The following is a 24,364-nucleotide window of genomic DNA, read 5'->3' as shown; positions in this document are numbered from 1 at the left end:
TTCTGGACTTCTCTCTGAATACTGATCAATCAAGCAGACTTGCATCTATTTACTTAATGCTTGCGTGAAAACCTGGCTTAAGCTACATTTATAAGACTGACATCCAGCTATTTCATCCCAAGGTATTAAAAAGTCCTTTTCTAACATGCGCACAGAACCTAACAAGAAAACCAATTATAAACCTAATCAAATGTTATCAAAGTCCCTGACAGAAGGACGTACGTTAGGTTTTTGCTCAGACGAGAACAAATTCTCCTTAAATCATTAGAAGTTGAGAAAAGTCTGGTAAACCCCACAGTAACACAAATATTGTTTATGCAAAATAGCTATAGATGAGTGGCATAAACAACACTTGCTGAGGAACTATGCACTAGAGAATGTATTCTGCTCAGAGGCAAGGAGACAGTGCATTGATGCAAAGTGAATCAGACCATGGTATCCATTTGCTTAAAAATTGTGAAGTAATTTCCCATGCCAGTACAATTTTCAGCAGTAATACTGGTCCCACTCGACTGGAAGGAGTGAACCCTGAACTGAAGCCTCACAGTATTCTTTCAGTAGCAGTCTGCCTGCTGCCAAATTGTTCCTGCGGGATAAATGTCTTGAAAAGATTTGTATGCACATTGCATACCATTCAAAATAAGGGTGTTAGTGGTTAGCTCGATTTGTTCGTAATTGTCGGGCGAAATTAGCCTGTTTATAGCCAGTGATAAATGGATTGTGGGGCTTTTAGCTTCAGATTCAAGCGAGAGATGCCTATTTTAAAAATGAGTTAAAGGAATATAAGTAATGTTGGCTTTCCTGGCTAACATTATTCTTTGAACGTGATTTGGTTTGCCAGTGAAAGAGAAAATTTGTATTTTTTAAATCTTACACTGATAACATGGAACCGCAATAGGTAGATTAACAGCAATGCTTTAAGTACTTCCACAGAGCAATGACAGCTCCAGCATCAGAGGCTCCACATACTGCACCAAATGATTATTTCTGTTCTCCAAAGGCAGCTCATCCAGGCCTGTCAGAGCCGTGCTGGTAGAATTCATGCACAAAAGCATGAAAGTAAATGATCCAATTTATTTGAATTTCATAAAATTTAATTAATGAGACAGCATTACAGAAGAAATTTGCTTGTTAAAAAAATGTGTACCTGCTGAATGCATTGCCTGAGGTGAGTCTAAGCTCAAAGGTTTTAGTTTTTAGCCCAGTTTATGCTGGCTTGGGTGATATCAGTGAACGCAAGTATGTTATAAATTGATCACTGCGCCCCTGGATGGAGGGAAAAATAAGCCAGAATTTTTCCTCTTTGTCATTATCCAGTGCCCCTCCTGCAGAATATACCTTTGGAATTTGGGTGGGAGCAGTGAGAGCTCGACTGTGATGGCCTTAACAAGGATTGCTTACTGAAAAATGCCCACTGAGTGAGATTCTATAGGAGTGTTGATATGTATACAACCTAAGCTCAGCTTGAGACAATACCTTCCTAAGCAGAAGGGACAGAGTGGTAAGTGGAAAAAATGTGTTTTGCTGGCATTGTGGAAACAAAGCAGAAGGGCTGTTAAATCAATCGATTTGACTGAACGGCCCATTTCCGTGTAATTGTGCTGACCATCATGTTAACTCTTAACTTACATGGCTGAATTGCTCACTGAAACAGAGGATGCCCCGTGAATACATTCAAATCAGGATCACTAACTCTCCTACAGAAAGAGAAGGCAAGAGTTAGTCAGTGGCTACTGAAAAGGAGAGTGAACATGTGTGCAGCTTCAGTTTGTTTTGTATATATTGAGAAGGAAGAAGTGGTTAGATACGTTATGAATGTGTCTTGTAGTTCCCAGCAGTTCAAAATAACCACACTTTTAGACATAAATACTGTAACTGACAGTGAATAGATTTTATTTCTCTTTATCGTTTCATTGGAGGCGGTACAGTGAAGGTTCACTTAATTGGTTCCTGAGGGGGGTTGCCCTATGATGAGAGGCTGATTAAGTTGGGCTTATATTCTCTGGAGTTTAGAAGAATGAGAGACAATCTCAATGAAACCTACAAAATTCTGAAGGGGCTTGATAGGTTAGATGCTGAGAGATTATTCCTGATGGTCGGGGAATCTAAAACACGGGCCACAATCTCAAGATAAGGGGCTGATTATTTAGAACTGAGATGAGGAGGAATTACTTCACTCAAAGAGTGGTGAATTTTTGAAATTCTTGACCCCAGAAGGTTATGGATGTGCCATCATTGAATACTTTTAAGGCTGGGATAGGCAGATATTTGGTCTCTCAGGGAATTAAGGGATATGGGGAGCAGGCAGGAAAATGGAGCTGAAGCCCAAGATCAGCCATGATCGTATTGAATGGTAGAACAGGCTCGACAGGCTATATGGCCTACTCCTGCTCCTATTTCTTGTGTTCTTGCAGCTCTCCATGTGGTTGGTGGACTGATACATTGTTAGTTTGATGCACAAACTGTAGTGCAGTAGTGAGTGATGTGGCATCCTGGATTCTTAGGAATACATGTGTGTAACTTCCTATCTCCTTTTGAATAATCTAACACTATAGCAAGATGCAAGCAGAACGCAGAGAGTGACAGCATTAAATAAGTGGCTGGAGTGAAGAAGGAGTCATCAGGGGACTTCTTTCTTCTGCAATCACTACCATGTGAGGAGACAACCTGTCAGTGGCTTCTGTGGAGGCAACAAGCAAGATTGTGTACCTGCCTTGAACCCAGGTTCTGGGGCTGATCTCCTGGAACCAATAATGATCTCTGCCACCTTGTAACTTTAAATGCATAATTTATAGCCACTGCCATGTCAAATTTATAACTGCCAATTTGGATGTTATAATGTTTCCTCTACATAATTGTCTTGCACATCAAAGTATCTCCTATGCTTCCTTCATAACTTGGCTGGAGAACTATCTGGTTTCACACTCAATTGAAATAATCTAAATAATACATAAAAAGCTTTCATGTTCTCCGCAGAGGATTGCAGAATTGCTCCGCAGAGAATGGCATGGATTCAATGGGCTGAATAGCCTCATTTTGTGTCATAAATTACAATGGGCAGAACCATCCCAGAATTGCACTAATGCGGTAGCTGGCATGATAATCAACATTTTACCTGCCAGCTGCAATGGCGGGTTTACACACCATACCTTCCACTTCCCGCCTTATTAATTATGCAGTCCCAGCAAACAGGATGTCCCACTGTTGTCTCACACTGTTACCTCATTGTTTCCTCACTCCAGGTGCCGTATCTAAACTGCAGCCGCTCACACCCTTCTCAATGCTTGCAGCCCAGGATTGCTCCAGTGAAGACATGGCCCCGAAGGTCAAGAAGAGTTTACTGACCCATCACTGGAATGCCTTTTGGAGGCCCGCCGTGATATCCTCCACCCCCTCTCTGGCTGCAGGAGCTTCAGCAAACTCACCACTCCAGCTTGGGAGGCAGTGGCAGTGGTGGTCAGTGCCAATGTTGCATGGAAGAGGTTGGTCATCCAGTGCAGACAGAGTACGAATGATCTCATCCATGCCGCTAGAGTAAGGCAACCATCTCATCACTCTGAACTCTCACACTCAAGCCCATCACACATTCAGTGGCATCTCACTCACTGCCAGCTCAAGGGGCATCACCATTCACTTTCTCACACACACTCTCATATCACCATCTGGCCTCATCTCCTCTAGAGGCTGCCTCCTCAGCCCTCACCATCTTGAGGCCACTTGCACAGATCAACATGTGTCCCCACACACATCCTGCGATACTCTCCTTTCCCAGTACAGCTCTCATCCTGCAGCCTCTCCCCTTGCCTGAGGCCACTTCTTCTCCTTCTCCAAGCAAGCCTTGGCCCTGCAGCCATTGAAAAGCCACCCCTGCCTTACTCACGGTCTGGTAGGTAGAGACCTGCCCATAAGTCCCCTAAAAGTGATGTGGTGCTGTCTGTGAAGCCTGGCGCTGATGACTGCGAGTGCTACCTGAAGCAAAATAACAAAAAAATCCCGAGACCCCAAGCAAAGTGCAGTTCACCAGGTGCACGTCGCTTATGTACAGTTGCAAAACATGTTGCCATGCAATCATGAGCAGGGCTTATAATGAGATGCTAAAGTGTTGAAATTATCACCAGGATTTTCCCCTCGGCGATTTCGGGGCGGGGCCCGCTCGCCGACAGGAAAATGATGCGGGATGATGTCGGGAGGAATCCCCGACGTCATCCCGGTCCATTTAAATCTTCAGGAAGGCGGGCGGACAGCGAAATCAGCTGTCCGCCCGCCGACCTGTCAATGGCCAATAAAGGCCATTGACAGGCTAATTAACCTTGTTAAAGACCTGCCCATCCAAGTTTAAGGCTGGCGGGCAGGCCAGGAGCCCCAGCAGGCTCCAGATTATTCATGAAATTTCATCCACTGGTGGGATGAGATTTCATGTCCGTTTTTTAAAAATTTAATAAACTTTATGTGTTTCTTATTAACATGTCCCATCTTGTGTGGCATTGTCACATGAGGGGGACATGTTAATAATTTTAATATTTCTCTATTTTTTGACTTTTCTTACCTGTCAGTAAACTCCCTGAGACAGGACTTTGCCTCAGGGAGCAGTGCGCTCTTTCACACGCATGCGCAAAAGAGCACACTTTGACAGTTGGGGATTCCCTCCACCCCCCCACATAGGAAGCGCATAGCGCTTCCTGTCGGGCAGGCCACTGGGCGGCCCTTAATTGGCCCGCCCACTCAAATGGCAGTGGGCCCTGTTTCGGCGGTGGGGGTTAGCTGCCCGCCCTCCGCCGAGCCGGTGGGGCCCGCATGCCAACCAAGGGCAAAATTCTGCCCTATGTTTCCGAGGTGCACTGGCGGGAAACATGGCCCACCATTGACGGTGGAGCGGATGTTCATAAAATGAGTCAGGGACCTTTAAAAATGGTGGGCGGATTTTGATTCCAGCATTCCAACCTCAATTCCCCTTTCCAGCAATTTTTGCCAGTGGAGAATAAGGGTGTGGGTAGTTAGCCCACCCGCAGCACTCCTGACATTTCCAGCTCCATTGTAGGAATTTAAAGTCCCCCTGCCCCTGCAATTTTGATGGAGTTGCGCCTATTCATTAGGAGATATGGTTAACGACATCTCAGAGGAGTCATGAACCATGGGGGAGCCTTAGTCCCAAGTTGGCAACCAAAAATCAAGCATTCCGCATTTTCATTGAAATATATTGCCCCTGTACCTTTTCATAAAGCTGTCAATCAATCTCAGCAATTCATAGTATCAATCTCAAAATGCCTTTATCCACTTCAGACCTCTTAATATTCTATAAGCAAACACACAGGCATTGGAAAACAATATCAAAGAAAGATCAGGATATTTCAAGGTAATAGCAATGCCAATAAATCAAAGTTTGCACTCCCCTTCAGGCTGTGTAAGCATCGGCCAGGATATTTTGGATGCCGGGGTTTCCCTTCCCACCATCCAAAGAGTCAGCAGGGAACACACCCCTGTCAGCTCTACCTGCCCCTCAACAATTTTGTGCACTTGTGAGTATCAATTGGATGACAAGGTAAGTTTTTAGGGTCTCCAGTTAGCAAGGGTAGGGAAGGCCTAGGAGGTTATAAATGGGTGATTAGGGTGTCAGGGGAGAGGCTGGGGGTGGGGGCAGGCCCAGTGACCACAGGACCTTAAGGGAGGGGGGGCATCTGAAGTTAGAAGAGGGCTTCTGATGGAGGCGTGCACCACTTTCCCATCCAAGTCCAAAGCCTGGTCATTTTCAGGCTTCCCCTATGCCCAGGGAATCCTCCTGCCAGCCTAAAAATTGAGTTGGCGGGAAACTGCCTTTAAGTGGCTGATATTTGGCCACTTAGGTATGCCAACTGGGGGAAGGGTGGACACCTGTCCAAGGCCTTGCCCATCCCAGTATAAAATCGCTGTGAGGTTGGGGCAAGCACCAACCCAAAGGAAAGCCCGTTCCTTCTATTTCACACTCACCCCACCTAAAAACCTGCCAATAGTGGAGTGTGAAATTTAGGACATTGTCTGCCGTGCTAAATGGAGCAGTCATTCTTGGAGCTCAGCCATGCATTCATAATGCAGTCATCTGGCAATTGTAACAACTGAAGTAGACAGGTAGATGAAGATTTTGAAAAATAAAAGTAAAGAATTTTAAAATATTAAAAAACATGTCCCCTCATGTGAGTCTGTCACATGAGCAGGGACATGGTAGAAATTAATTTGGAATTTGCCCGCCCATGAATGAGGTTTCACAAAAAATCCAAAGGCTGCTTGGCCTTTCCGACTGCCCGCCATCCATAAGGCTGGGCGGGCAGTGAAATATTGAACTTAATTATTACTTAAATGGCCTTAACAGGCCTTTTAATTATCGGCCGGCATGCAGCCGAATACCACACATGCCCGCCGACCAAAATATCAAGCACCATTTCACATTCATTCGGATTGGGTACCGCCCGCCCGACAAGTGAAAAATTCTGGCCTATAAGTCTAGCTGCAAAATCTTTCTCAAATACAGTTACTCATTGTAGAATTCAGCTCAGAGTTAATGTAAGTAAAAGAGACAAAGGGCAGAATCGTCCCAGATTTGCGCTAAGTGCAGTAGCAGGTGGGTAAAACATAGTTTTACCTGCCGGCCACAATGGCAGGTTTTCACGCAGTATCATCCCAAACACACCACATTATTTATACATTCCTGGAAAACACACTGACCAGGAGTTTCCCCTCAGCGATTTGGGGGCGGGGCCTGCTCGCCGAGGGGAAAATGACACGGGATGATGTCGGGAGGAATCCCCGACATCATCCCGGGCCATTTAAATCTTAAGGAAGGCGGGCGGACTGTGAAATCAGTGAAATTAAGGCCATTGACAGGTTAATTAAGATAGTTAAATGCCCTGCCCGGCCAACCTTAAGGCTGGCGGGCAGGCCAGGAGCCCCAGTGGCCTGTAGATTATTAATGAAACTTCATCCACTGGTGGGATGAGGTTTCATTATCGTTTTGTAAAAATTTAATAAATTTTATGAGTTTGTTATCAACATGTCCCATCTCGTGTGACATTGTCACATGAGGGGGATATGTTAATAATCTTAAAATGTCTCTATTTTTTGACTTTACTTACCTTTCACTGAACTCCCTGAGACAGGACTTTGCCTCAGGGAGCAATGCGCTCTTTCGCGCGCATGCTAAAAGAGCACATTTTGACAGTTGGGGATTCCCTCCACCCAACGCACAGGAAGTGCATAGCGCTTACTGTCGGGCAGGCCGCTGGGCTGGCCTTAATCGACCCGCCCACTCAAAATGGTGACGGGCCCCGTTTCGGTGGCTGGGTTCGGCTGCCCACCCGCCGCCAAGCCGGTGGGGGCGGCCGCCTACCAAGGGCTAAATTCTGCCCACTGTTTCCATGGTGGGTGGGTTATCATTCACCCACTATGCCATCATCTCATTGCTTCATCATGCCAGGCACCAGATTTAAAGTACAGCCATGCTCAATGTTTCCAGCCCAGGGCTGCAGCAAAGAAGACATGGCCCCGAAAGGCAAGAAGAATGCAGCCCTTAAGAGTCTTTTGGATGCTGGATTCCATGGAGGTCTACTGTGACGTCCTCTATCCCTGCTCTGGCCACAGGACGGGCAGCTACATTACCACTCTGGCTTGGTAGGCGATGACAGTGGCGATCAGTGCCAATGTTGCACAGAAGAGGTTGGCCATCCAAAGCAGATAGAGGATGAATGATCTCATCCGTGCCACCAGGGTAAGGCAACAATCTCATCACTCCAAACACACACTCAAATCCATCACACATTCACTGGCATCTCACTCACTGCCAGCTCAAGGCACATCACCATCCATTTTCACACATATACCCTCACATGTCCATCTGGTCTCATCTCCTCTGGAGATTGCCTCCTCAACCCTCACCATCTTGAGGCCACTTGCACAGAACAACATGTGCCCCCAAACATACCCTGGGATACTCTCCATCCCCATCCAGCGCATCTCTCATCCTGCAGCCTCTTCTCTTGCCTGAGGCCACTCTTCTTCCTTTCCAAAGCAAGATCTTGCCCTGCAGCCATTGAAAAGTCACCCACATATGGCTTATCTGGTAGGCAGCGACCTACCCGTAAGCCTCCCTAAAAGTGATGTGGTGCTGTTTGCGAAGCCTGGCACTGATGACTGTGAGTGCTGACAAAAGCAAGGTAAGCAAACAAACCTTGAAATCCCAAGTGAAGTGCAGCCCGCCAAGTGCATACCTTGTATGCGCTCTTTTGAAACACGTCACCGTGTTTTCTCACTAATGTGGGCGGATGATCCAGCGGGAGTGGGTTGAGCCCGGCAGGCTGGCCTTATAATGAGATGCTGATGTATTGCAAAGAGGTTCCTGATATACAATGGCGGGGAACACAGCCTGCCATCGGTGGGTGGAGTGGACAATTGCAAACTGGTTTCATGACATCGTGAAACCAATTTTTGGCCATCTTGCCATATTGCCCACTCATGCCACTGAACATGCCTGACCCTGGAGGGTATGGAAAATCCCAGCAAAAGTCTTGCTATTTTCACTTGTTGCTTTGTGGATAGAGTCACAAAGTACAATTCTATACAGAATTGTATAGATTTGCAGCCTGCAGTTCATTGACCATGCAATTTTTTTATTCATGATATTCAGTACACGACTATGATTCTTTGTGTTGCATTGATGAATGTTGTTCAATGGGGCAAAGAGCTTTTTAAATATTAAGCTCCATCCTGCATTGGATTTATATTAAACTGAATGTTTAATTTTTACGTATGTTTAATGCAGTAAGGCTTTTTCTGTAAAATATTACTTGTTACTCTAATCGCAATAATATCACATCACTGCATTGCTCATCTGTCACAAGTACCTCAATGCCTCTCAGATTTTGCCTGATCATGCAAATTTTATTGTGCTTTCCATGTTATCTTTCCTTCAGTATGAAACATAAAGAGGAGAAACATTTTATGTTATATGAAGCTGTGCACAGTTCAGATGCTGGATGATACAATATTGATTATTTCACTTGCCTGAAAGGAAATACTGAAAAGGAGAGAGGAACTATTTATATCTCCCTCTGGTTCCAATGTATCTAACCTCCTTTGCCCAAGAACTTGTTGTCAAAATTACAGTGAGTCTAATGGTGCACACAGTTATTTATTTGCAAATGATACAGCAGATGCCAGGTTAAATACAAATTTGCAAAAGTTGCTGTCTTAGTTGATCCACTTCATCATTAGCTTTGTGAAAACAGAATCTCACTGTCTGACTTACTTTTAAAATGCTTTGGTGTGAAGTAATTGTATTGGCACAGTGGACGAATCTAAACTTGCCTCAGAAAGTTAAGTCTTAACTTTTCAAGTGCAAATACCCTTTTAACAATGTGATGCATTTCAATTACTGCCGATTAACCTCCCTGGCACTGAACACTAACTATTCCAATTGTGGAGTCTCATTCTTTCAGGTTTTAGTTGAAGCTGGGGATTTTAAAAATGTGTTTTTTTTCACTTTTCGTTTCTGCCTCTTTTCATCTCTATGGTCTCTTAATCCAATATTTCTTTCCCTCTCTATATTTCTCTTTCTGTATCTGATTTGCCATTGAATTCACCCACTCCACTTTACATACCCTCTCAGTTCTTATGCTGTTAATTTCACAATCCTTCAATATAATTGGTTAAAGAGATACACAGTTGCTTGACCTGTTAACTCAAGCCCTGTTTCCCTCACTGCACTGTTACCAACTCACACTTTTGGTAATTGCCATGTAAAAAGCTAAGCAATGTTAATGTGCAGAGGCACATTTTACTGATGACAAATCCCTTTAAATGCCCTACTATAACAAATTATGGCCCAATAGGTTAGTACTGGAGCAACCTCATTACAAATCTTGAAATGGTTAAAACCCGATGCTAAAATGTTGTAAACAAATGTCATTAGCAGCACACTGTTGATGTTTCATTAACACTAGACCAGTAATTGAAATAAACATTTAGACTGGCATCAGTAAGTATTTCATTAGAATAGCAGTACATTATTGATGAATCAAGACTTTTCAGATATTGTTGCTGTATTGATATTGGGTCTAATGATGCTAGCTTGAGCAGCATTTATTAATGAAAAGATTAAAACTTTACATAGAGTCAACATTTTATTAATATGCTTTGTCTCCAAAATTTCCTTTAGGAAAAGTGTTCTGTAAAATACTGCGATTCACTGAGATGATTCAGCTCATCTGCTTATGCCTGGAAAAGTGGAATAGGATTTTTATTCAATCTTGCTCAACAAAATCCAGCCAAGGTTTCAGTAAATGTCGCAGTCACCTGCCATTATTTGACAATAACTCCATCAGTATGACCACGTAGAGAATAGAAGCAATGTCGAGTATAATGAGTGACAGTCTCCTGATCAACAACAATATTGTGATTGCATCCTGAACTCTCCTAGCTTACAAATATAGTACTTACTATAGCCCCCAGATGGAAAAGAAACTGCAGCTTTCCCCAGTATTAAATAGGAAAAGAGCAATTAGCAATTTTTACTATATGTTAGTGACAAATTCAGGTTTGTCTTTCTGCTTTTCTTTATAGCACTCCTTATAGTACAACCAAGTTGCGCAAGTTACCACCACATGACCCCAGCAGGGGTTAACATCTGTCACTGCATATAGGGTAAAATGAGTGTGCCAAAGATAAACTAAGGATTGTTATCTAGTAGTAGAGTAATAATGGGCGAGATTTTTGAGTATGTGAGTTCAGAATGATGAAATGGTTGTCTTACCCTGGCAGCACAGCTGAGATCATTCATCCTCTTCATTGGATGGCCAACCATTTCTGCGCAGCATTGGCACTGACCACCACTGCCATTGCCTACCAAGCCGGAGTGGTGAGATTGCTGCCCCTCCTGCGGTTAGAGTAGGGGTAGAGGACATCATGGTGGCACTCAGTATGAGGAAGCGGCAAGGTGATGGCGTGGCGGGCATATTAGGGCCCGCCTGCCACCAAAACGGTGTGTTTCCTGGGAGTGCTTGATTAATGAGGTGAGATTGGTACGATACGGCGTGAAAAGCCACCATTGCGGCTGGCGAGTAAATCGTTCTTTTTCCCACCCGCTACCACAGTTAATGCAAACCTGGGATGATTCCACCTGCTATCTCTAGAAAATTTCTCCAAGTGTGCTGGTATTTACATGGTAAATTGCACAGTATATATTTGTCTGCATGATATGTAAATACCTGCATATGTGCAGTGGTACTCTGAGTTTCAACCACTGCACCTGCTTGTGTATTGCCAGTCTAACCTGTGGATGAGCTTCCCTTATCTATGTTAGCAATACAACACTGGGCAATTTCACACCCTGACATTAGCGGCCTCAAAATTGGCTTGATAGCCTTACCACCCTAATGTGTCAGACGCTATTTTAATAGGGATTTAACTCTGAGTATCCAAAGTGCCCAACTTGTTCTGTGATCAGTCCCATTTTACTAAGGAAATTAAGATTCGCATAACTAGGGCTTTGCTATTTGAGGCGGAATCTGAAAACTGCACAGTGTCCAGAAAGGCAGTGTCTGAATTATTTCTGTGAGCCTTGGAGGAATTTAAGGGCTCCTTTGGGATCCACTAAATTAATCTGGGATGCAGATGGCCCAGATCCCCCATCCACCACCTCACTCTTGCCACAGAAATTACTCTTCTGGTGGCAGCTCCAAAGTGCTTCCCTTTGCCCAGTTATGGTGAACTGTTTCAGGATGCATGTCTGATGCCCTGCAGCTGGCCTGGTGAAGCTAAATATAAGTCCAAAAATCACAGGGCCAACTTTGCTGCCGGAAAAGACAACCAATCAGTGTGCTCCACCAGTCACAAACCCTCAAGTCAAAATAGACGCCATTGACTGATATTTCCCCTGTATAAAGCACAGATAGGATTTTTGTTTTGTCCTCATGGATTAGGATCCAAAAGGGACAGCTACGCATGGATTCAGAGGGCATGGCTGAGGTATTTAATGAGTACCTTGCATCTGTCTTTACCAAGGGAGAAGATGCGGCCAAAATAATAGTGAAAGAGGAAATAATTGAGATATTGAATGGACTAAAATTGATAAAGAGGCAGGTTTAGAAAGGCTGGCTGTACTTGAAATCAATAAGTCACCAGGGCCAGATGGGATGCATCTGAGGATGCTGAAGGAAGTAATAGTGGGAATTGCTGAGGTACTGACCATAATATTCCAATCATCCTTAGATACAGTTGTGGTGCCAGAGGATTGGAGAATTGCAAATGTTATACCCTTTTTCAAAAGAGGGTGTAAGTATAAACTCAGCAACTGCAGGGCAGTCAGTTTATGTTCAGTGGTGGGAAAGCTATTAGAAATAATAATCTTGGACTAAATTAGGAGTCACTTGGACAAGTGTGGATTAATTAAGGAAATGATTTGCTAAGGCAAATTTTGTTTAACTAAATAGGTTGAGTTTTATGATCACACAGCAGCGAGGGCTGATAAGGGTAATGCAGTTAATGTGGTGCACGTGGACTTCTGAACTGTGTTCGATGAAGTACCACATAATAGTCTTGCCAGAAAAGTTGAAACCCATGAAATAAAAGAGACTGTAGCAGCATGGATATGAGGTTGGCTGAGTGACCAGAAACAAAGAGTAGTGGTGAATGGTTGTTTTCAAGACAGCAGGAGGATGTACATTGGGACATATATGAATACCATTAATGACATGCACGTGGGTGTACAGGACAAAATTACAGTATTTGCAAATGACACACAACTTGGAAATGTATTAAACTGTGAAGAGGATAATGTTTAATATCCTGAGGACAAAGATAGGGTAGTGGAATGGACGTGCGGCAGATGAAACTTAATGCAGAGAAGTGTGAAGTGATACCTTTTGGTGAGAAGAATATATGAATGTATGAACATAGGAAATAGGAGCAGAAGTAGGCCATTCAGCCTCTTGCGCCTGCTCCACCATTCAAAAAGATTATGGATGATCTGTTTGTGTTCCGAGTTCCACATTCCCATCTACCCCACTGATTCCCTTGTTTAACCAGAATCTATCTACCTCTACCTTAAAAATATTCAATGACCCGCATCTCCACCACTTTCTGAGGCAGAGAGTTCCAAAGTCACACAGCCCTCTGAGAGAAAAAAATTCTCCTCATCTCTGTCCTAAAAGGGCGACCCCTAATAAGTGCCCCCTAGTTCTGGACTCACCCACAAGAGGAAACATCCTTTCCACGTCCAACTTGTTGAGACCGCTCAGGATCTTATATATTTCAATCAAGTCATCATTCACTCTTCTAAACTCCAGTGGAAACAAACCCAGTCTGGCAAACCTATCCTCATAAGACAACCAGCTCATTTCAGGTATCAATCTAGTAAACCTCATTTGAACCGCCTTCAACACATTTACACCCTTCCTTAAATAAGGAGACCAAAGCTGCACACAATCACAGAATCACAGAATCACACAATCACAGAATCACAGAATCACAGTGCAGAAGAGGCCCTTCGGTCCATCGAGTCTGCACCGACACATGAGAAACACCTGACCTACCTACCTAATCCCATTTACCAGCACTTGGCCCATAGCCTTGAATGTTATGATGTGCCAAGTGCTCATCCAGGTACTTTTTAAATGATGTGAGGCAACCCGCCTCCACCACCCTCCCAGGCAGTGCATTCCAGACCGTCACCACCCTCGGGGTAAAAAGGTTTTTCTTCACATCCTCCATAAACATCCTGCCCCTCACCTTGAACTTATGTCCCCTTGTGACCGACCCTTCAACTAAGGGAAACAGCTGCTCCCTGTCCACTCTGCCCATACCCCTCATAATCTTGTACACCTCGATCAGGTCACCCCTCAGTCTTCCCTGCTCCAACGTAAAAAACAACCCAAGTCTATCCAACCTCTCTTCATAACTTAAATGTTTCATCCCAGGCAACATCTGGTGAATCTCCTCTGCACCCCTTCCAGTGCAATCACATCCTTCCTTTAATGTGGCGACCAGAACTGCACACAGTACTCCAGCTGTGGCCTCACCAAGGTTCTATACAACTCCCAACATGACCACCCTACTTTTGTAATCTATGCCTCGATTGATAAAGGCAAGTGTCCCATATGCCTTTTTCACCACCCCACTAACATGCCCCTCCACCTTCAGAGATCTATGGACACACATGCCAAGGTCCCTTTGTTCCTCAGAACTTCCTAGTGCTATGCCATTCATTGAATACTTCCTTGTCAAATTACTCCTTCCAAAGTGTATCACCTCACACTTTTCAGGGTTAAATTCCATCTGCCACTTAGCTGCCCATTTGACTATCCCATCTATTTCTTCCTGTAGCCCAAGACACTCAACCTCACTGTTAACCACCTGGCCAATCTTTGTGTCATCCGCAAACTTACTAATCCTACCCCTCACATAGTCATCTATATCATTTATACAAATTACAAATAATAGGGGACCGAGCACAGATCCCTGTGGTACACCACTGGACACTGTCTTCCAGTCACTAAAGCATCCTTCTGTCATCACCCTCTGCCTCCTACAAGTAAGCCAATTTTGAATCCACCTTATCAAATTACCCTGTATCCCATGTGCCTTTGCATTCTTTATAAGTCTCCCATGTGTGACCTTGGCAAAGGCTTTGCTGAAATTTATAGAAACTACATCAACTGCACTACCCTCATCTACACACCTGGTCACCTCCTCAAAAAATTAAATCAAATTTGTTAGGCATTACCTCCCTCTGACAAAGCCATGCTGACTATCCTTGATCAAACCTTGCCTCTCCAAGTGGAGATAGATACTCTCCTTCAGAAATGTCTCCAATAGCTTCCCTACCAATGACGTGAGACTCACTGGCCTGCAGTTCCCTGCTTATCTCTACAACCCTTCTTAAATAGCGGAACCACATTAGCTGTTCTCCAGTCCTCTGGCACCTGCCCCGTGGCCAGAGAGGAATTCAAAATTTGGGTCAGAGCCCCTGCAATCTCCTCCCTTGCCTCCCTCAGCAGTCTGGGACACAAATCATCCGGACCTGGAGATTTGTCCACTTTTAAGCCTGCCAACACCTCCAATACCTTATCACTCCCTACATCAATTTGCTTAAGAACCTCGCAGTCTCTCTCCCCGAGTTCGATACCTTCATCCTCATTCTCTTGGGTGAAGACGGACGTGAAGTATTCATTCAACACCCTAGCGATGCCCTCTGGCTCCACCCTTAGATTGCCCCCTTGGTCCCTTATGGGTCCTACTCTTTCCCTGGTTATCCTCTTCCCATTGATATACTTATAGAATATCTTGGGATTTTCCCTACTTATACCAGCCAGAGCTTTCTCATATCCCCTCTTTGCTCTCCTAACTGCTTTCTTAAGCTCCACCCTGCACTTTCTGTACTCCACTAATGCCTCTGCTGATTTGCTCCCCTTGTACCTGCTAAAAGCCTCTCTTTTCCTTCTCATCGTAACCTGATTATCTCTGGTCATCCATGGCTCTCTGGGCTTGTTACTCCTTCCTATCACCCTAGAGGGAACATGTTGAGCCTGTACCCTCCCCATTTCCTTTTTGAACACCCCCAAATGTTCCTCTGTAGATTTCCCCACAAGTAACTGTTCCCAGTCTACCTTGGCCAGATCCTGCCTTATCTTACTAAAATCCACTCTCCCACAATCCAAAACATTTTTTTGCAACTTGTCAATTTCTTTGTCCATAACTAACTTAAACTGTACCATGTTGTGGTCGCTATCACTAAAATGCTCGCCCACCAACACCTCAGCCACCTGTCCAGCTTCATTCCACAGAATTAGGTCCAGCAATGCACCGTCCCTTGTTGGACCCTCTACATATTGACCTAAACAGTTCTCCAGTACAGATTTCAAGAAATCTACTCCATCCAAGCCCTTAACACTATGTCTATCCCAATTAATGTTGGGACAGTTGAAATCACCTAATATAATTACCCTTTTGTTGTTGTTTTTATACACCTCCGCAAATTGTGCACATATTTGCTCCTCAATTTCCCGCTGACTATCTGGGGGTCTATAATAAACACCTAATAATGTGGTTGCCCCTTTTTTTTCGAGATGTGGTCTCGCCAGAGTCCTGTATAACTGAACGATAACATCCTTACTTTTATTTCAATTCCTCTCATGAAGGATAGCAATTAGCCTTCTTAATTACTTGCTATGCCTACATACTAACTTTTTGTGACTCATGTACTAGAATCCCGAGGTGCAAAGGGATCTGCACCTCGGAATTCTGCAGTCATTCTCCATTTAAGTAATACTCTGCTTTTTCATTCCTCCAGCCAAAGTGAATAACTTCACATTTTCCCACATTATATCCCATCTTCCAGATTTTTGCCCACTCACTAAACCTATCTATATCTTTCTGCAACCTCCTTATGTCCTCTTCGCAACGTACTTCCCTACCTATCTTTGTGTCATCTACAACATTAGCTTCCATGCCTTTGGTGCCTTCATCCAAGTCATTTATATAAATTGTAAAAAGTTGAGACCCCAGCACAGAGCCCTGCGGGACCCTACTGGTCACATGCTGCCAATCAGGAAAACACCTATTTATGCATTCTCTCTGTTTGCTGCCAGCCAGCCAACCAACAACCCTATCCAAAGTGTGACCGTCTTCCGGAACAAAGTGTCCAGGTATTTCTCCCCCTTTCTTATTTTGGACAGTGTCTGCAGTTCAGCTTCCAGATTAATAATCTTGATCTAAAATTCCTCTAGCTACTTACACTCTCCGCAAACCTGTATACTTTGGATCGCCTTGACGTCCAGAAGTCCCACATTCCACAGCTACAACATAACACCTGTCCTGCCATTGTTTTCTGTTATTTAGTTAACTTAATTTAATTACATTCTTAATTAACTTAGAATAATTCTTACATATACTACAATTTACTGTGCTTATTAAAAGCCAGCACCACCCACAACTAAAAGTTATACATTATCTAATTACACAGGTATGTGTTTTATGTATTTATTTTAATTATTTTATTTTCAAGTTTTACTTATTTTCATTTATTTATTTTTTTAAATTTTAATTAATAAACCCTACTACTCCCAATAAGCTTTACTACTGCTATTACAAAAACCTCATTATGAAGAGAACTTTAAATTTACCAATAGATTGTACCAGTATTTAAAAGATAAATGAGCAAAACAAGCAAAATACTCATCAACCAATCATTTAACTAGTTCCCTATGATGTCAGACTTGATTTTCTCCAAATTTGGTCAGTCCACTGAGACCCATCATCAGCAGCAGGAGCAGCAGCTATCTTCTTTATCCCCTGGCTCCTCTCTCACTCCTTCTCACACTCTTTTAACTCCCAGCAAGGAGAAGAAATATAAACTAAAGGGTATAATTCTAAACGGGGTGCAGGAACAGAGAGTCCTGAGATGTATACACACAAATCATTGGTGGTGGCAGGGCAGGTTTAGAAAGTGATTAAAAAGGCTTACGGGGTTGTAGGCTTTATAAATAGATGCACAGAGTACAAAAGGAAAGAACTTATGATGAAACTTCATAAAACACTGGCTCGGCCTCAACTTGAATATTGTGTACAATTCTGGACACTGCACTTTGGGGAGGATGTGAAGACTTTAGAGGGAGTGCAGAAAAGTTTACTGAGAATGGTTTCAGAGGTGAGGGATTTCAGTTATGTGGATAGGTTGGAGAAACTGGGGTTGTTCTCCTTAGAGAAGAGAAGGTTGAGAGGGTTTGACTGAGATGTTCAAAATCATGAAGGTTTAGGCAGAGTAGATAGAGAGAAATTGTTCTCACTAACAGTCAGGTCAGAGTACCAAAGGGCACAAGGGCAAAAAAATGAAGAGCAACAAGACTTTTTAATGCAGTGACTGGTTTAGATCTGGAATGCACTGCATTCCACATGGAGGTGGAGATAGATGCAATCGCAGCTTTTAAAAGGGAATTAGGTAAGCACCTGAAGAGAAAAAAATCGTGGGGCCATGGGGAAAGAGCAGGGGGGGTGGGATGAGCTGAGTTGATCTTGCAAAGAGTTGACATAGACATGATGGACTGAATGGCCTCCTAAATATTTCCCTTGGGTCTGACCCAGGTGTTTTGGACACCAGAGCACAGCAAACATCAGAAATATCAGAAAGTTGGTAGGGTCAAAGTACACACCCGTAAAGGAGCCCATCCTATGTCTCTTCCATTTAGATAAAGAGACAAAAAGGCAGTCATGTATCGCAACCGGCCCAATATTCACAGTGTCACAGACCTGGGAAGATTTCCCCTGTTATTTTCTTAAACCAGTCAGCCTCATGATCTGAGATTTGGAGCTGGTGCTTGTTAGTACATCTGCACTGCTATTTTATGTTGCAAACTCATTCCTAAATGCAATCAGATGCCTAATCTAATTTCATCCACAACCTTTACAACCAGCAGAAAGAAACCTTCATGTCAATTCAGCTGTGTTCAAACTAATTTCCCAGATGTGAAGAACTGTTATAGAAAACCTAAAGCAGCACGTAGTCCTTTATGTTGGCTTTATGAAATGCTTTAATTCAAATCTACACTCTCTGAAAAACTTTGATCCAGATGCAGTACAGTAAGGAAAAATTTGTATTTTCTTCAAAAGATCTGTGGATTCTGTAATTGTTTTTAAGAATGCTTGAAAAGGACTTTTAAGAGTTTGCATCAATTGTAAAGGGATCAATTGTACTTTCCTTGGATAATAAGAAATACTGGCCCATGTGACCTGGTGATTCTTAGCCTTGAAATAGTGCCAACAGGAAGGAAGTTAAGAAAGAAGACGTGTGGCTGGAAGACACAAAGAAGAGCTGCAGGCACAAAAGAGAGCTACAAGCAGAGGCTGGAGAGTGAAGGCAATCAGCGCAGAGATGCTTTCTCAAAGACAAAGCAGACAAATACAGAAAGAGGAACACAGAGAATTCTTGTGAGGAGAAGTAAATCACTCTCTGGAAAAGGTCAGTTTTTCTGTTTGGCAGAATAGGAGACAGGAACTCTTAGATGTATTGTGCAAGCTGGCTAAAAAGGTCTAAAACCTGGAAAGCTGTATGAATAGCTCAAAGATGCTGAAGAGCTGGATGTTTGGCTAAACCGTGAACCAGGGTGTTATTGGTTGGTTGGTTAAAAAGGAACTCTGAAAACCTACACCATCAGCATTGTCATGACCCGAGGGAGAGAGGGTTTGTAGAAGTGTGCCATGCTAATGATAATTGTATCCATGAAACTCTAAAGTGAAAGCTATTGCCAGATAAGACTCCTGACCTACCCTGAATGAATGAAGAATAGCATATTGTAGAACTGGGTAGCTACGTGATACCACACTTGTGTGGGGAGTGATGCGAATGTTTTTTGGTAAGATGTATCTTTGTTGCATCAACTATTTAAAGTGAAAAATACCTGTTAATTCATGTGTAATTTTTGTTGGTTCTGATTTGTGTTAAAGTAAAAACTAAATAAAGTGCAACCTTGTTGGTAATTTCTTCATTTAGGGGTCATTTAGTAATTTTGGTTATTTTGGTTTACAGTTCCCCCATGGGGATCACAACAGCGTAGGTTTCAAGAAAAAAATAAAGGTACCAGCAAAAGTAAATGCCAAGTGTAATTACATAATTAGAACAAGGTCACATTTGATATTAATTGAACTAATTTAAATTAATGTGTTAGATATTTCTGATTAATTACCATAATTAAAACTAATGAGTTGGAGGTTTTAAACCAATTCGTCAGAACTTGCAATATGGTAAACGGAAAAGAAAAATAAAACAATTCACTTCATTTCTAAAACACATTTTGTAGAAGAAACATGCTTCTGATTCCGTGCCTTAATTTAGAATACATTTGGACCTATTTACCCTTTTTATTTATTAGAGTGCAGCTCCATTTATATATGAATTTAAGAATCCTGAACATTATTATATTGCAAAGTCTATTGGTATAACACAGACTGTGGATCTTACAGAGTGCTGTTTTGAATGTGCTGCAAGATGGAGAATTCCCCTTAACCTGCATGGTAAGCTGTGTGGTGGAAAGCAAGATGGGGGTAGATTTACAACTTGTAAGTATGATGATTTTGTACTTTTTGTACACTTCTTTTCTACTTGTTTTCGATATTCTGATGTTGAGAGATTTGAGTGTTTATTTTTAAATATTACACAGAGTCGTTTCACTCCACTTTACCCTTGCAGTTTCAAAACATACAATATTTAAGAACATGTTCAAAAATATCCCCCTTTCGGAAAAAAAAATCCAGACCAGGTCTATTTCACATAAAAATTCATGTTGACATTCATTAAATGAATATTGCCTTTGGATTTTGACAAAGGGACCACCAAAGGCTGTCTGTTCCTTGACTCTGCAAAGTCAATATAACTTTGTTTTAAGGGAAGTGAAAAGCAAAAAGAAGATAATGAAATTGCCACTGATCCATAAGGTACCTGGCCCTGAGGATTCATATAACGTTGCTCATTTGCAGTTGAGGTCGAAAATGGAAGGTCGTTTGAAACGTAGATTGACAAGAGATTTTACAAAATCTTTGCTGTCATTTTTAACATTCTTATTTAACCCAAAGGCATTACTAATTCTTTTTGTAATTTCAGTGTCAATCATGGCTTAATTGGCCGCACACTCAGCTCTGAATCACAAAATTCTAGGTTCAAGTCCTACTCCAGGGTTTAGCACAAAAACCAAGACCAGAATTTTACAGCTTCCGCCGCAGCGTGTCTTCCCCCGCCGGATGCGGCGAGCCATTTAAATCTCCATTCAGCTCGGTGGGACCAGAATATCCCACCGGGCAAAAGGCGCTGTAAAATCCTGGCCCAAGGTTGACACTATAGTGCAGTACTTGAGTGAGTGCTGCACTGTCAGTGGTATTGTTGATGAGATGTTAAGCCAAAGCCCCATTTGCCTGCTCGGGTGGATGTGAAATAACTCATGGCATTATTTTGAGGAAGAACAGGGTAATTAGGGGAGGTGATGGCGTAGTGGTATTGTCACTGGACTAATAATCCAGAGACCCAGGCTAAAGCTCTAGGGACCTGGGTTTGAATCCTGCCAGGGCAGATGGTGGAATTTGAATTCATTAAAAGTCTAATGATGACCATGAAGCCATTGTTGGTTGTTGTAAAAACCCATCTGGTTCACTAATGTTTTCACTAATGTCCTTTAGGGAAGGAAATCTGTTGTCCTTACCTGGCCTGGCCTACATGTGACTCCAGACCCACAGCAATGTGGTTGACTCTTAAATGCCCTCTTGAAATGGGCAATAAATGCTGGCCTAGCCAGCGATGCCCACATCCCATGAATGAATTTTTAAAAAATTATCCCCAGTGTCCTGGCCAATATTCACCCCTCATTCAACATCACAAAAAACAGATTATCTGGTTATTATCATATTGCTGTTTGCTGAGTGCAAATTAGCTGCCGTGTTGCCTACATTACAAAAGTGACTACACTTCAAAAATTACTTTATTGGCTCTTAAGTGCTCCCTCCACTTCTCAGGTGGTCATGAAAAGCGAAATATATATGCAAGTTTTTTAAAATTTCTCAACAGGAGGTTCGAAGTAGTTCTGAAATCATGATATTTATTGAATTATGAATGTCATGGGGCCAAATCTTCTGGTCTTCGGATCGTCGAAGACAGGATGTATGACAGAAAATGCACGTTGGGATTCTGCAGAGGTCCTGACATGCTGACCGACATGTGTTATGTTTTAACTATGGGTCCGCTTGCTCGCGAACCGATTGCACGCTTATCTGTCAACAGGCGAGACAATTACAATATATGGTAGACACGGAGACCAATATCAAATGAAGCACATACTATTTATTTACACAAAAAACAGTGCACCAACATGATGTGTGCTTCTCCAACCAGACCCTACTCTAGACTAACATTAACCTGGTAGCCCGCGCTACACAGCTATTGGGTCTTGCAGTCATATGGTCAATCTGCCCACAGTCTCTTTCTTAAAGGTGTGTTACACCTCAGATTACCACATCCCTCCCCCTTTACTTGAAAATACATTTTACAATATATTAACTATTTACAAAAATGGACTATTTACAAACTCAGTCTCTTAGGAGGCTTTTTCAAACGTGTCGACCGTTGTAGTTCCACGACTTCGGATAGTTTATCTGAGGCCTCCCTTTCAGGAGTTATCTATCCACTAGGCTCCCCAGTAGGAACCTGCAAGTTTGCCTCATCGACTCTCTCAGGCTCAACAGGTTCTGCAGGTACTTCCAAAGCAAGACGAGTTCCTTCTACCTGTGGTGTAGACTCCAAAGAGAATGATTGGCATACCTTTTCTTGTGGATCTGTTTCCCTTTTCCTGGGGTGATCTATATGCCTCCTGATTATCCGACCTTCAACCGATATATGGTAGGACAGGGGTCCTGTCACTGCATTGACTTCACCTGATAGCCATTTGGGCCAATCTCCAAAGCTCTTCGTGAAAACAACTTCTCCTACAGTGAAGTTGCTTTCATGACTGTGGTAATCATGTTCATTTTTCTGGGCCTCCTCACTTTTCTCTACCCTTCCTCCTAAATTTGGCCTTATGAGGCTTAACCATTTCCTGAGATGTCTCTTCATTAATAACTCTGCGGGGGTAATGCCGTTGGTCCTATGTGGCGTGGTTCTGTAGCTGAGCAGGAAGCGTGATAACTTAATTGTTATAGAGTCCCCCTCTAGTTTTTTTCATTCCTGCCTTGAAGGTCTGGACTGCCCTCTCGGCCAACCCATTGGATGCAGGATGGTTTGGCGAGGTCTTGACATATATTATGCCATTAAGAGCTGTAAATCTTTGGAACTCCCCGCTAGTGAACACTGTTGTCAGACACTACCACCTCTGGTAAACTGTGTATTGAAAAACTCTGACGCAATCTGTCTATGATGGCGGCAGATGTGGGAGATCACACCTCATATGCATCCATCCATTTGGAGTGGGAGTAGGTAAATAAGACGAACATCGTGCCCAAAATAGGTCCCACGTAGTCAACATGGAGGCAGACCCAAGGCCTTCCTGGCCATTCCCAAAAATACAATGGAGCAGAAGGAGACCATTTCTGCACCTGTTGGCACTTCATGCAGCTTTTGACCATATTTTTGATCTCAGGTCCATCCTTGGCTACCATAAGTAGCTGTGCGCCAACATTTTCATTCTGGAAATACCGGGTGAGCGCTATGCAATTCTATCAATAATGGGTGGCTTCTTCTAAGCGGTACAATGACTCTCACTCCCCACAGTAAGATGCCATCCTGGCAGGTGAGCTCGTATCTCCTGTTAAAATAGGGCTTCATTTCATCCAACTTTGGCTTGTTAGGCCGTCCATAGACTCATAGACATTTACAGCATAGGAGGAGGCCATTTGGCCCATTGTGTCTACACCAGTCAACAAAGATCTGACAACTCTACTCCCATTTTCCAGCACTTGGCCCATAGCCCTGGAGGCTATGGCAATCCAAGTGAATATCTAAATGCTTCTTAAATGTTACGAAAGTTTCTGACTCAACCACCCTTTCAGGCAGTGAGTTCCAGACTCCCACCACCCTCTGGGTGAAAAAACTTCCCCTCAACTCCCGTCTTAGCCTTCTACCTCTTACCTTAAATCTATGTCCCCTGGTTATTGACCCCTCTACTATTGGAAAAAGTGTCTTCCAATCCACCCTATCTATGCCCCTCATAATATTATACACCTCTATCAGGTCCCTTCTCAACCTTTGCTGCTGCAAGGAAATCAGCCACAGCCTATCCAAACTTTCCTCATAGCTCAGACCCTCCAGGCAAGGCAGCATCCTGGTAAATATCCTCTGCACCTCCTCCAGTGCAATTACATCCTTCCTATAATGTGGCGACCAGAACTGCACACTGTACTCCAGTTGTGGCCTAACCAGCATTTTATACAGTTGCAGCATAACCTCCCTGCTCTTGTATTCTATGCCTGGGCTAATAAAGGCAAGTATCCCATATGCCTTCTTAACACCTTACCTACCTGCCCTGCTACCTTAAGGGATCTGTGGATATGCACACCAAGGTCCCTCTGATCTTCAGTGCTTTCCAGGGTCCTACTATTCATAGTGTAATCCCTTGCCTTGTTAGCCTTCCCCAAGTGCATTGCCTCACACTTTTCCGGGTTGAATTCCATTTACCACTGCTCTGCCCACCTGACCAGCCCATTGATATCCTCCTGCAGTTTACAGCTATCCTCCACACTATTTACCACCCTACCAATTTTCATGTCATCTGCAAACTTCTTGATCATACCCCCTACCAGTCTTGTTCCCTGACGTGAGGCAAAACTGGATCACAGTCAGTCCATTCTCTGATCTGTTTGGCATTCACTGGTGACG

Source organism: Cetorhinus maximus, chromosome 18, assembly GCF_964194155.1.
Source record: "Cetorhinus maximus chromosome 18, sCetMax3.hap1.1, whole genome shotgun sequence".
Classification (NCBI taxonomy): Eukaryota; Metazoa; Chordata; class Chondrichthyes; order Lamniformes; family Cetorhinidae; genus Cetorhinus; species Cetorhinus maximus.
The sequence above is the reverse complement of the archived record's forward strand: the minus strand, read 5'-3'. Positions refer to the sequence as shown.